At 38.5% G+C, this 13,090-nt stretch overlaps 1 protein-coding gene across 1 annotated transcript in view; it reads right to left on the bottom strand.

Annotated features, from left to right (window-relative positions):
• Window positions 1-10,604: 10,604 nt before the first annotated feature.
• The window catches only part of LOC134636166 (polypeptide N-acetylgalactosaminyltransferase 10-like), a 98,278-nt gene continuing 95,792 nt past the window's right edge, over window positions 10,605-13,090 (bottom strand). The window contains exons 13-14 of the mRNA XM_063486019.1: window positions 12,216-12,421; window positions 10,605-12,131 (exon numbers count right to left, since the gene is read on the bottom strand). The gene's annotated coding sequence lies outside the window, so the exon portion shown is untranslated. The remainder of the gene's footprint in view (window positions 12,132-12,215; window positions 12,422-13,090) is intronic.

Below are 13,090 nucleotides of genomic sequence, written 5' to 3'. Positions count from 1 at the left end.
GTAGATTGGTTTTCTGATCTCTTAGGCATTTCTTTGATCTTATAATTACAGATACGCAGCTAATGGGCTCTTTTGAAATAAAGAATTACCTTACTTTAGAGTATTCTTTTTCTTCCCCATATGTGGTTTATTTCATTGTCAGAGGAACAAGCACCTCTGTGCTTTAAACCCTGATATGAAATATGTAATTATCTCTACTGGATGGATGAGGCGAACAGAGCCGGTGTTTGTTGAGGTGCAGAAAGAAGCCCACGAGCAACTGAGGTCTGAGGAAAATCAATGTGTGGATTAATCACAATCGACCACCTGGGTTACAGAACGTGAAGATGTCACCGCGGAGATTCACGAGATCGATAAAACATAGCAGTTATTTAAGGGTGAATTCCAAAATTAATTGGGAGGAAGTATGTGGGGCCTGAACTGAGGAAATGTCTGGCCAACACAAATGCTGCGTGTCACATTTTGAAGGAGATAAAGACGGTAAATGACTGTTTTTAAGATTTTTAAGAGAAGCATGGTTGCTATTGTGATGCTTAAAGTGGGGAGAGAAAAAAACACTAATTTTCACTCTATCGTCATTGATTTCTGCAAAATGCTTTATCATGCAAATTAGATGAGGACTGTTGAAGCAGAAATTTCAGAAATCTTCCAATTTAAGTGAAAGTCGATGAGACAGGTTTGGGTGTAAATGAGTACACCGAGTAAATTAAACCACTTGATCACAAAATACCTCCTCGAGCACAGAGAACATCAGAGTGCAGAGATGTAGCAGGGTGAAATGGCAGATTTTTCTTTGGTTGTCATCATCCTATCAGAGAAAGCCCTCGAGCATTTGGATAAATGACTCAAATTGAGGATTGAGCACACTGCATGCCATAAGGTGTTACTTTAAACAAGATGAAATGGAATTAAAATGATAGGCTATCTCAGGAGTGCAGAAGGAAGTGTTTTTCCTTTTCAGCATTCTGACTTTCAAGAGGGCACTTCAGCGTGATATTTTTTGGAACCCAGACTTAACACCCATTTTAGCTCCACCCTTTCCCTGTGAATATGTCAGTTTGATAAAGAATGCAATGTTATTTCCTCGAAGATTGGCCTAATTTTGCAGATGTCATGCAGATGGACTTGGAGCCAGTCTCAGTACGGTTTTTAGAGTGTAATGTCTCCTGCAATATACTGAAAGGAATGATATTAAAGTAAAGTATGTGATAACGTGCTATTGTATTGGCGTTGCCATGTAAGACTATCCCCCAGAGCCACACTGTTCTTTGTATTCCACTATATATAAAGTTGTGGACAGAGCTTTGTACTTCAGGAAATGTTTTGGTTATTCATAGTCAGAGACTTCATCTTTGGGGTAACATGACATTTATTATCATGCTGTGAAAAAGTATTCACACCATTTCAGATTTCTTTTCCTTTTTTGCTTATTGGTCCCACTTGTTTAAGATCATGAGACAAATTTGAATATTAGATGAAGATTTATTTATTTCTGATCTATAATCACAGGAACAAAAGTTATCTAAACGTTCCTACTCTGTGCGCAGATTTGTTTTAATTCAGCCACACTGGAGGGATTATGAGCATGTTTAAGGTCATGCCAAAGCATCTCAGGTGGGTGAAAGTCCAGACTTTCATCATCACTTCATTACTGGAAATTCTCCTTCAGGATTTTCTGGTAGAGAGCAGAATTCACGGTTCTGTCAGTTATAGCAAGTCGTCCAGAAGCAGCAAAGGAGCCCAAGACCAATCACTACCACCACCATGTTTGACGCCCATGGTCTCATCATATGATGTTCTTTTAACCAGATGTATCGGTTCAACTTTTTTCTCATCAGTCCCAAAGACTCAGTGATCATCAAATTGAATAAGTGTTTGCCTTCTTTTTGCACAGTCTCTTTCTCCAGTGTGTGAATGTGTGTGTGAATGACTGAATGTAGTGTAAAGCGCTTTGGGGGTCCTTAGGGACTAAGTAAACCGCTATACAAATGCAGGCCATTTACCATTTACCATTTATTTGTTGAGTCATGAACACTGGCTTTAAGTGAAAAAAGCGATAACTGCAGTTGTTGTTCTGTTTGATGTTGTTTTTGGTCCTGGATGAGTCATCGATGCACTTTTGGTGTAATGCTGGTAGGCTGGCCACTGCTGGGAAGGTTCACCACTATTTCAGGTTTTCTCCATTTGTGGATAATGGCTCTCACCATGGTTCACTGCAATTTCACACAATGCCAGGTATGATTGGACATGTTTTTCCCTTCATAAATGGAATTATCATTAAAACCCTGAATTTTGAATTTATTTGGCTCTCTTAGTTTAATATTAAAAATTGTTTTATCTAAAAAAAAATTAAGTGTAACAAAGAACAAAAGAAAAGAAAACTGTATAAACACATAGAGTGAAAAAGGTGACTGAAGAAGAAACACTCAATGCATCATGGGAACACCTAATGAGAGTAACCAAGGGAGGACTCAGGGTCACCTGATCCAACCCAAACTAAATGCTATATTTACTTAAGGAATTAAGTTGTCAAAAGATTTGGAGATTGTTCCAAGTGTGTCATTTGCATTTAAAGTTTCTTTCTGTGGACCTAAATAAGCTCTCACTGCAAGAGCAGCACACTGGTGAGATTAGCAACAAGAAAAATGAACTACAGAAGACAGCAGCTGTGGGTGATTACAAGACCCTTTCTATGGTATAGATAAATCACTTCACCACATCAAGCCAAGTGAAGAACACTTTCTATGAGGTAGGCACATCATTAGCCAAGTGGACAAGAGTTCACTACAAGGCGTGAACCAGTAATCACCAGTTTCAAGAACACAGCGGCCAGAATAGCATTATTTTGGCTGCACAGAACTCAGAGAAATGGGAAAGGCTTGGAACAGCTCCTGATTCAAAATATATATAACTTTATCTTAAAAAAAACACACACACACAGTGGAGGCATTATGATTGGCATGCATGATCTCTGTTTATTTCACTGTTTATTGGTGATTTTACAAAAGACAGAAACAGCAGCCATATGAACTGAGAAGTTTATGGAGCTATACTTTCTGCTTACATATAGACAAATGCAATAATCGTGTTTTGACAGCACCTCACAGAGCAGATGGGCAGTCAGTGGATCTCAGCTTGATCGAGCTGCATTTCACTCACTGAGGACAAAACTAAGGCAGAAAAACCCACAAACAAACAAGTGAAGTCAGCTGCAGCAAAGGCCTGGAAAGGGGTGCCATAAAATGAATTCATTCTTATTTGATGTGATGGATCACCCCGACAGCCTGCAAAATTTCAATATTATATTTTCAGTTATGTTAATATATCCAATGCAATTTATTCTTTTGAAAAAAAGTGAGCCAGCACTTCAGTTGCATGTTGACTGTTTACTCATACTAAAACTTGTATCATTGTCCAAAGAAATTCCTGACCTAAGACTGGTGTGGAGAGCATGGCATACTACTAAAGAACTAGTACTAGAGAAATCCTCAGTGGTCCTTCTGTGGGGCAAGAAACTGAAACTAAATTAAGAGCTGCCTGATATTTCCTGCAGCAGTGGTTGTCAAGGTGAAACATTGCAGTGGTGCTATGTAAAAGAACTTATGGAAATAATATAAAAGTGATCCTCAACAGTAAATGTTGCCTGGATGGTAGCACTAAGATTAACTGGGAAGCCATCATTGGGTTTTGGTCAGTGGTCAGCTTTGATCAGTGGGTTTTGGTCAGTGGTTGTTGATCAATGGTCATGAGAATTTGCATAATTAAGATTAAGGAACTGACCTCCCAGCCCATTGCTCCTTCACTGGGCTGGTTTCGGTCATTATGCAAATGTACTGTTTATAAGATTGGGGAAACCTGCAGTCAGCTGAGACTGAAGAAGTCACTTGGATGAGTGACGAAACGTTTCTCCCACAAAACGCTACGTCCAGATGAACAGAATCAACTTTTGGAGATTTACTTACCTGGATGATCGAGCATGCATCAAGACCAGTGAACCTAGTTGGATAAGCACATAAAAAACTAAATTGATGGATAAATGGAAATACTACAGAAGGAAAAGGAGGTAGACAACAGTAATCTGGTTCTGAATAAATGGCATCACCTGCCCAAACACTCAAAAAATGCACATTTCGTGTAAAGATCTCAAAATAGTACATACATGTAACTCTCCTCCCTTTTTTCCCCTTTGTTCTCATTCCATTAAGAGTCCCAACAGTTGCTTGCACACACAGCCTATTTGTTCTATTGTCTTCATGCATATTGTGGCACGCTGCAGAGGAACAGAGAATAGAAACAGGCTTTGATTCTCTACTATCTGGCAGCTGCTTTCACCCTGGTTCTCTTCTCCAAGCTGCCTGATTGTCTCTGGCACAGCAGCGGTGGGCGTTGCTGACTTGTTATATTTGCCTGCATACAATTGTGTTAGCTGGGTTCATCACATGATAACAAAAATGAGAATGAGGGAGAAATAATGTTCATCTATTAGAACCATGTCCTTTCAATAAATACTACTACTATATTCTAGCAGAAAATCCTGATTCTACTGCCCAAAGATCCTAAACCGTTGTCTATTTTGTCTGCTCATCGTTCGTCCAAGGACAGAAGAGACAGTGAAAAGGCAGCTCCGTGGATAAAGACAACATTAGTACTGTAGCATGCAGCCAAGTGTTCTGGGTCAAAATTATCTTCTTCTGTAACCTGCTACAATCTCACACACACAAATATTTCAAGGATTTCTCTCTGGTGCAGCTTGTATTCTGCTGATTATGTGCCATGGAACAAACCTGATACTAATCAGCACTGACTTTAGCCAGTGACAAACAACAAAGAAAAAGCACCAACTTGGCAGCATTTGCTAAGTTTGGCTAAAGTGGTTTAAAGTGGTATATAATGTGCACTTTACTGTCATCACTACTGACCATTTAAGGCATTGTTGCTTTCCCGTATGCAGCCTTGGCTAAAGAAAATCTACTTGCAAATACTTGAATCTTGCACAAGATTTGTCCATCACAACAGACACCATCTCAGTCCTGTTTTTTGTCATAGTTATGACTTCCAACCTGAAATTTAAAATTGGAAGACCTTCTGGTGTTACAGGCCTAATCACACCTAGAGACTTGTTGACAACCGTCTTGCAGCCACCTGCTGTGAGGCAAAAATGTGTTTTCTAAGCAACTGCAAGTGGTTGTTGAAGGTTGCTGGCTGTCACTGTGAAATCAATCGCTGAAACCTCATTCATGCAGGCTTAGAGACCAGGTCAGTGTAGCCAAAAGTGTGTATTCTAAGACTGGTTATCAAATGGTTTCTAAAAGCTGGTAGCAGTTACTTGGTGAAATTAGTCACAAGGAGATATGCAGTTCTGAGCCCTTTGTGAATGTTTTGGTCACCAGTACTTTGCATGGATGACTCTTAGTTGTCTGCCTACACTTGTAAACTACTCGCCAAGCAGCAGTGAAAATGTAAAAAGTGCAGCTGGAAAAGGAGACCATTTGCCTTCACAGAAATGTGTTGGTTGCAAAGGTATGGCCCAAATTGTACTTTGAAGTCATATGTTCTCCATTTCTAGTTTGCAACACACTTTTGTAAGTTTTACTAGAGTTCAGCAAGCAAATGGCGAGTGTTTGTATATAAGTCATTCCCGTTCATGCAAACCAAATATAGCAAGCAAAAAATAACAAGGTGGTTTTCGGTGCAGCATCCGCTGGAGCCAGTTTCACCTGGTAACAGCAAGCAACTTCCAGCCACACATCACCAACCGGTCAGGAAGTACACATTTTTCCCAAGTGCTGGAGGTTGCCCGGGGGGTTTCTAGTTCCAGTCCTACCCCAGCATGCCTCTTTCACTCCTTTAGCACATTAGCATAGAAGATCTGCCACATTAAGTGATGGTTTGACCACGCTCTGTGAAGGCGCAGTACCTGTGTTGAGGAAACACTGAGGAAACCCCATGGACTTACAGCAGGAAGTTCTGTGTGTTTATTTCAGAAATGCTAGCTTTTCACATGTAGACACGTGTAAAAGGCCCACTGGACTCACATTATACACACTGTATGCAATTTTTCAAAAAACAGTATTAATGATATGAAAGGATATGTCTGTGAAGGTTCTCAGTCATCCAGGTCATCGTAGTCTAAGGAGCTTAGAAAGAAAAGCATCAGGACTTCTTTAAGTTGCTTGAAGACGTTTCACCTCTCCTCCGAGAAGCTTCTTCAGTTCAGTTCTGGATCATTAGGGGGTCCATTGTCCCTCTTGGGGGGACACTCCCACAGAGCTTAAATCTGGGACTCTCCACCATTTGACCCTAGATCTGGAGAAGCTTCTCAGATGAGAGGTGAAACGTCTTCAGTCAACTTAAAGAAGTTCAGACGCTTTTCTTTCCAAGCTCCTTAGATGATGTGAAAGGATATATTTTATAAAAGGTCATACAATTTCCTTAACCAAAACCAGGAAGCAAATGAAAACAGTGTGAGGCAAAGTGCAAAACTCTCTGCTGACAAACTTATGACTTGTACCCATCATTGACCTTCCAACCTTTAAATCTGCATTTTTCAAAGTCGTCCACTTTCTATCTTCCTCTAATATTACTGTGGCCAGCATATTATGCAACCAACACCAAAGGACACGTAGCTATTTCTGACAGAAATGTGCTATTTGATAGAGCGGTATGAGAACACACAGTGTTTTGAGATTCAGCTATAGTGTGCTCTAACATGCTGCACGACTAATATATTATAAGTACCTTGAATTATATGTTATCGCCATAACAATCTGCCCCTTGCTCTCTGCTTCTGATCATTTCTCTTGCAAGCATTATTACTGTGATAGTTTCAGACTGCTGTCAGGGGGTGAGAAAAAAAACAGTGAGTAGTATTCAGCATACACCGTTTCTGTTATGTAAATTATAATCTTTTTTCTGAGCTGAAGAATCATTTAGTGGCAGTTTGGCTCCTGTACATGAGAGCTGCATTTGGACACCTGCCTGGCGTTCAGGCAACCTGAACAGAATATATAGCATACTGTCTAAATCTGTTAAAAGACGGAAGTGGCGGCAGCGTATGTGTCGCCAACAACCAGCAAGGAACTGACTGTTGTACAACAAAGTGCAATTTCTGCTTGTCGCTGTCAAAAAGCTGTTACTCTACAGCTTCAGTCAGCAGTTTACTCACCCAGGCTGAAGGGGTTTATGAAAATATAACAACAGGCATTTAACTGAGTGACTGAGCTTCAGACAGACAGATGAGGAAAAAAGAACAAAAAGTAAAGCTTTGCCCAGAAGAGGTGATGATGATGAAGAAGGTGTAAAAATATTGCACGCTAATTTTGACTGTATCATATCAAAAGTTGTACTTTAAATGTTTCTGCCAATGACTGTTCCTTTGATTGTTCAGCAAGCCACCAACGCAAGACATTTCTATTATTATAGGTGAGAGACACATTCTGGGTTTCATTCAACCATACACATAAAATAAACTTGGTTTTGGCTTTGTGACATCCGGACAAAAATAGATCCTCTCTCAATATGCAATTAACAAGCAGTTTGTTTTCATTCGGTGTCACATCACATAAAAAAGCTTGAAGGATGAAACCAATATGTGCTTTTTTGTATTCTAAACAGTCAAGCTTGTGGAGGATTTGGCTCAAAAACCTCGCCACCAGGTCCCTGGTGGCCTGAGGGTGCCACTGCGACACTACAGTCATGACTTTCCATTTGTGTGTGACAGCGGGGCCATTAATAGCAGCAAAGCCCTGTGGGGAAGCAAGTTAGCTGTAATTATTCAGCTATGAGCAGAACTGGTCTGTCACACTTTCCACAGCTCCCTCGTGGAGCAAATCATAGGCAAGGAGGAGATTTGGGATATTGCAGTCACACTAGACGGAAGTGTTTCCCCACAGAGTAAAACTGCACTTTCGTAAGGGATCATTGCAAGTTTCACTCAAGACTCTCTAAAAGCTTTATCTCCTACATGATTAATACATTTATTACCCTGGTTAATACACATCAAAATAAATGCTCCTGACCTAGTTCTGCAAATATATTATCAAGATTGACAAGATATATCTCGACTCTAAAGGAGAAAAATGGTTTTATTCTTTCATCACATTTTTGTTTTAGGGTTTGTCTCTAGCTTGCATCTTTCCATTTCATGCTGTGCAATATTCATATCACACATCATCAAAAAGCAGTGAGAGCAATTGCAGGGTTATAGAGGTGAATGTGAAGCTAAATGTGCTACTGGTTCAAAAGAGTGCATTATAGCTCCAGAATAAGTAGTTGTAAACTTACAAGAAAGATTACTATATTGAAGATTATCTGTGATCATTTCTAGATTTGTGCAGAGTTTGTAATGTCAACATTTCAGTCAGAACAACACCTCTGAAGATAATAAAGGGAATAAAAGTATTTCATATGCTATTTTCACACAAGAAAGACCAAAGAGCTTGTCCACTATTTTGTAAAGGTTAGAATGATTATATGGCAAAACAATATAGATTTAACTGATCATTAAAGAAAGACAAATGACAAATTCAAAGACATATCCCTTCTGACTCAGTCTAAGATATGATACCACTACCTCTGTAAAACAAAATAGAAATGCTGTAACATAACATTACATCCAGAAATACTCACAATCCCAGAGTAGTACTTAATGTCATAAATTCTCGAATGAAATTTTCCACCTGTAGTACAATACTCGCCTTGATTATTGCATCAGTCACAGGTCTTCAGTGACTGACGTTAATTCGGAGTGCAGCTGCCTGGATTTTAACTGGCACTGAGAAATATGAACATATTACTCCAGTATCAGCAAATTTATAGTGGCTGCCTGTTCCATTTTGTATTGATCTTAAAATCTTACTAAGCTTTAAATAGCTATGTTCTGATTTATATGAAGAACTTGTTAGTCTATGTCTATATGCCTAGGTGCTTGCTTAGATTGGTGCATGGAGTGCTGGTTATTCCAAGGTCTCAGTTCATAAAAAATGTCAGTATTTAGTTTTTTTATGCTTTCAACAAATCTGATATTTTTTAATAAAAAATGCAAAACATGGCTTCTGTGTAACTATAAAAAAAAAAAATGCCACCCACCTGTCTTTTGAGTCATTTTAGATATTGGCTGTATACAAACTAATATTTGTGATGTTTGTCATTTTTTTTGTAGCAACAGAATCTCCAATGAACTTCTATTAATAAAACTTCCCTGATTAATCACAGCTGACTTAATCTGCTGAACTCTACAGTATGTGTGTGCTCTAAATTGGTGTAAAAATGTGCATTTCATATGTCTAATGATGACCATGATATGTTTATTGGACGCTGGGTCTTCAACTCTTCTGCCTAAATTTAAGAATTTGTTCATACTTGTACTGTTTATGCGTTTCCGCAGCTGCACAAATATGTATTCATGACTGTATTCATAAAGTAAAACTGTTTTGTTTTTTCTCCATGATAAGATAGAATAAGTACATGCCAATGCTAGAAGTTTAATAATTCATCCTAACTTATGCTCCCATTTCTGCTTCATTTTCATCTCATCAATATTACTCTACCCTCACTGCATGCAAGAATCTCCAGGTTAGGGTATTTCTGCAGTGGCTTCCAGTGTTTGTCTGACCTTGATGGCATTAGACAGCCAATAATTTCTCGGGAACCATACTCAGGTATTGGATTTGCCACTCAGGTTGATGACTCACTCTGTCAATAAAAAAGTGAAAGTGCCGAATGAACTTTGGGCCTCAGCAGCTGCTGTCCTTTGCAGATAATTGTTAGCTTGCTGTGCAGGTTTTATCCCCAGACTGAGCAGAGATGATGAGTTTGTGCGACCTCTGTTTTATCAGATTTCCAATAAGATGTTTGCAGACATATACAGGTGCTGAGTCAATGATCTGCCTGATCATAGGTTATCCATAGGTTGCCTGTTACTCTAGAGTGGCAGGGAACATATTCTCTCTATTAAAAAATGACTAGTTTTCCACACAGATTGGGTATACCAATGGTTTGATTGTTCCTTTCAGTCATATAGTTTGTGCAACAATGTTTGCATATTATTTTGGGACATATTTGAATTTGTCCAACAGGTTGAACACAGTACTTAGTTTTGAGTTGATTTTTTTCTTCTGTTCATTGTATTTTTATTCAGTTACATGAATGGATTTCTGTTGCTTGTTCTGCCTGTTTTGCATACCATTTATTGGCACCACTGACTGATGCGCATTTTATTGACGCACATATTCTGCCTGCAGGCCTGTCTTCTAAAAATGACACTCTTATACAACTAAACTTTCTCATCTCTGCATGCAATTTCTCATGTGTTACATTTGCAAGTAAATTAGTAATCAGCATATATGTCTTTCATTTCTTTGTTCTCTAAAATGTCATCTTTTTCTGCAGCAGATGGTGGAGACAACTCATCACCATGATAGTTGATAAAATGGAAGTGAAGCTTCTAACTTAGCCACTGTTGTGATATGATCTATTTCAACTTGAACTATATGAAATTAAACTAGTGTAAACGGTAAAAGATTTTTTAAAAAGCAATACAAAAGTGAAACCTTTGCTCCAATTTAATTTTTAAAAATAGTTTAGTAAGAAAGACAACTTAACTATGTATAGCACGTATTAAAACCATTTCACAGCTTTATACACAATAAAAACACGGATGATAAACTATAAAAAGAGCAGAGGGTAATAAAACTTACAGTAGAATCATGCGATACACAAGTGCAAAGTCAGTAATAAAATACTGTGTACTTAAGAAAAAATATTTTAAAAAATAATTAACAATATTTCTTAAAGCTAACTATGTAGCATGCTTCAGTTCGGCTGGTCATTCCACAACTGCAGAGTCCCTTTTAGTCTCTAAGCATGAGGTGAAAACAGTCAGCAGGTCCTTGCATGAGGATCTCAGGCTGTGCACCAGAGTCCTGAAATCCTGAGATTTTGAATCCAGTTTGCAAGAGTTTCCTAGATGAAGATAGTTATTACTATCAACTAAAAATAACATATTTTTTGATTTGAAGAGATCTGAAGAGATTTGAGCTCCTGGAAAAAAATCTGTGCAAGAACGTGGACATCATGCAAACTCCACGCAGAGAGGCACAAACCCAGAATCTTATGCTGTAAACCACTGCGCTGCCAATTCTGGACCTCTCTGACAGAATGATTTGTAGATGTGTTTATGAAAAAATGGCCGCCCCTCCCTGAGCCTGGTTCTACCGGAGGATTCTTCCTGTTAAAAGGGAGTTTTTCCTTCCCACTGTCGCCAAAGTGATTGCTCATAGGGGGTCATTTGATTGTTGGGTTTTTCTCTGTATGTATTATTGTAGGGTCTACCTTACAATATAAAGGGCCTTGAGGCGACTGTTGTTGTTATTTGGCGCTATATAAATAAAATTGAATTGAATTAAAAGAGTGCACACAGGTTTCTTGCATTTTGTTTAGAAATCAACAATAAAATGATAATGAAACTTTTGGGAGACAGGGCTGTACCCTGAGAATTCCTTAAGTTGTTAGAGAATTGCTAACACATGCAAACAAGCAATGTGCAACTTCACTTATGTTTTCTGTAAATGGCATAAATATCTGTTGGTTTACAACTGTTAATCAGTACACTTCTTAACTTTGCCTCAGTAGTAGTTTAGCATAGCAGAACATTTAATGAAAATATAATTTTAAAAAATAAGTATTTACCTGTAATTTACCAGACAACACAAAATACATTTTGAAATGATGTTCACGTAATATTTAGTTGGTTTATAACATTATACAAAAAAGTTCACTTTAAAAGTCTTTGTGCCTTTGAAAAACGTATATTTTTAGTAAATCTACACACTGTGCAGGATTTTGTCCCTCCTCATTTTCTCAAGTTGTGCCTTTAAAGAACTTGGCGCTGTGAGTAAAAAGATGGCATTGACAAAAATATATAAATAAATGAAATAAAAACTGGATAGCTCATCCATTAAATCCAGCAGTATCGGCAGTAGTATCAGTATTTTTACTGCAGTCAAATGAAGTTGTTTCCTTGCAAGTTTTTCCCTCTTATACATTCTTGAGGTCAGAGTCTTCCATCTTTAAAAGCTCCACATTTTCGGGGTTTCCACAAGGCAGTCAGGTCTCACCATTATTCTCCCGTCCTGATGATAAACAGAATCAAAATATTATCAAAATCACATATTTTATAATAGGCATTTTAAAATGAACTGTGTCTTTGCACTGACTGAGTGTTTCGGGTGCTGGTGCTCAGGCAAGCATGTCCTTCTTTTATCTCCTTTCCCACGACAAGCTTGCGCTTCATGATTGGATTCTGGATGTCACTGCTTGTGGTCCCACCAGCTCTTCAGCTCTCGGGGACTGCACTAGATCACTGTATCACAGGGTATGTCTGGAAAGCTGCATCTTATTCACTTGTAGCTTTCATTCGTACCTTGACAACATTGAAACAAAGGGAAGATATACAGGTTCCATAAATTCTGAGACCATTATAGCTCTATTTAACAGGCTTACTGGGTAATCCTCAAGGAAGTTAAAAAAAAACAACTAGCAAAACATTAATGATAATTGTAATGGTGGTTTCGTGTCTAGTTTCTCCATCGTTGTTAAACATTATTGAAGTTACATCAGTAAATGTTCATCACATTGGGCGAAATGAAATGGAAATATTTTTTAAAGGATTACACTTCTTTAAAATCAATCACAGGATTATCAAACTACAGGCCACAAAGTCAAAAGTCACGATTTTTACTTTTAGTGTGAACGGCCACGATTTTGGGTACGCTTCGCACACTTTACAGTTTAACCGTGAAGTTTTGGCAAATGTTTGCAGGCAGATCAGCATCTTCCATGCAAAGTACATGAGACACCAGCATTATGCTAGAGAACAAAGCAATAGCGAGGAGATTTTCAGTGCAGCACTGTATCTTTTTGCAACCAATTTCACCCAGTGAATGCCAGCAACCACTTGCAAACTGGTTGGGGAACACACAGGTTCCTTACTGACTGACGGTTGCCCAGGTGCTGCAAGGTCTGTGTGACCAGGGCTTTATGATTTAAGAGCATGTTTTCCTTCTGTAGTTAGCCTTGACCCTGTTGCCTT

Source organism: Pelmatolapia mariae, linkage group LG10_11 (genome assembly GCF_036321145.2).
Source record: "Pelmatolapia mariae isolate MD_Pm_ZW linkage group LG10_11, Pm_UMD_F_2, whole genome shotgun sequence".
Taxonomy (NCBI): domain Eukaryota; kingdom Metazoa; phylum Chordata; class Actinopteri; order Cichliformes; family Cichlidae; genus Pelmatolapia; species Pelmatolapia mariae.
This window is presented reverse-complemented; position numbering and strand designations above follow the sequence as displayed.